Genomic DNA, 2,072 nt, shown 5'->3' with positions numbered 1-2,072 from the left:
AGAGAGAGAAGTATAGAAATAAGATAGTATGCAGTGTGAGATGGGGAGAAGAGAGCACATGTTTTGGCTGCACATTGAAACCGTGGAGCAGGGTGCCAAAACCCCATGGCTGTGCCCATCCAGAGACCCATGGTCCAGGATACAGCTTAAGCATCAGGATGGGTGACTGTTCTCATGGTGAATTTTATGTGCTGCCAACGTTGAAAGCTAGTCTTCTAGCATTTTCCAAAGCAAGTGAGTGTTGGTAACTGTAGATGGTTATGTTCAATCGTACTGCCTCCATTTTGTTGGGGGATGAGTGATGATTAATAAAGAGGAATCAAGAAACTAGAAATCCTAGGGATATGGATCAAATTTTTGACATAGGCACAGTGAAGGTGAAGGATTTCTTCAGAATCACCCCCAAGCTGCTTATTAAGAGACATATTTCAGACCAGCATCTTAGAGTCTCTTCAGGCTAAGTGAGTCTAAGAATCCCAACTCCATAGACTGTTACGCACCTCTGAGTTTGGCCATCACTTCTTTCATAGATTTATATATTTTACACCATGTTGGACAACAAGTGACATCATCAAGATTAGTGGCCTTTCAAGCTGAGCCTGTGGTATCAACACAGATTTCACTGAAGCCTTAGATCAACACTTTAAAACAGGATTTCTTTGTGACTCATAGATGAATAAAATAAAAGTCTGAGATGTTAAATAGCTCATTCAGAGTCATGGAGCTAACAAAGTAGTAAAGCAGGCCTTCAAGACTGCCACTGATACCCTGGCCTTCATAGTGAAACCCCATCGAAAACAAACAAACCAACAAGAACAAAAGCCAGCCTTCAAGCTATGCCCTGACTCCAAAGCCACAACTCCGAGTTCATGATCATGAACTTGAGCTTTGTGACCAGCGAACACAAAGGTCTTTCAGGAGAGCATGTTTTGTTCCACTCCTGCATTTGCTTTCTTATAACAGCCCCTGGTGTTAATGCCACACTTGTGCCACAATGTGTGTAGGGCACATTGACATCTACTCTGGTGGAGATTGGATCAGGCCAGGGTTTACAGAAGACTTGCCAAAGATGGAAGGAGACAGCCCCCAAGTAATTTGGATTTTCTTAAACTCATCTCTGCTCACAGCTAAGCACAGCCAGAGGTCTGTGTCCAATTGAAAACAACACGTTTTTCATGAATTTATATGGCAGCCCAAGGCATGTCAGCAGATGCTCGGATACCCTTGCTTAAACCTGTAGCTGCTTCTTGCAGTCAAAATTCACTTTGCTTCATTCTTAACCTTGTGTCGCTGAATCTTCATGGAAAGCTAATGTGCCTGTACCACTTGCTGTCTAAGCTCTTGCTTCGCCTTTTCCCTTTTCCATTTTCTATTTCTGCCTCTGTCTCTGTCTCTGTCTCTCTGTCTCTCTCTCTGTCTCTCTCTGTCTCTCTGTCTCTGTCTCTCTGTCTCTGTCTCTGTCTCTGTCTCTCTCTCTCTCTCTCTCTCTCTCTCTCTCTGTCTGTCTCTCACTCTCTCTCTCTCAGAACGAAGATCCCATCTCTCATGCTGAGCCTTTTCTCCACTCTCTGCCTACATGCTTGTCCCCATTTCTACAAATGATTGGATTTTTTACTCTGGCTGATTTGGTGAGGTAGGAAGAACCCCATGATAGCTATTTTTTGTTGTCAGCTTGACTACATATATAATGAATTAACACCCAGGTGATTGGGTACAACTGTGAGGGATTTTTCTTAATTAAATGATTTGAAGTGGGAAGACCCACTTCTAATCCAGGTCTTTGAGGTGGGAAGATCCTCCTTTAATCTGGGCCACATGTTCTGCTGGTAGGCTATATAAAGGACATGAAAGAACTTTGCTCTCTTTCTCTATTTTATCTTGCTCTCTCTGGCAAGTTCATTCCTTCACTGGGATTAAAGCCCACTTCTTTGGGATTCCTGTGTATACTGAAGATCAACTGAGACATCCAGCCTCACAGACTAAACAGCTGCTGGATTCTTGGAGTTTCTATTGGTAAAAAGCCATTGTTGTACTAGCTGTGGTTTAGCATATAAGCCATTCTAATAACTCTG

The sequence above is a fragment of the Mastomys coucha genome, unplaced genomic scaffold (assembly GCF_008632895.1).
Source record: "Mastomys coucha isolate ucsf_1 unplaced genomic scaffold, UCSF_Mcou_1 pScaffold12, whole genome shotgun sequence".
In the NCBI taxonomy this organism is placed as follows: domain Eukaryota; kingdom Metazoa; phylum Chordata; class Mammalia; order Rodentia; family Muridae; genus Mastomys; species Mastomys coucha.
Note: the sequence above shows the minus strand (reverse complement) of the source record.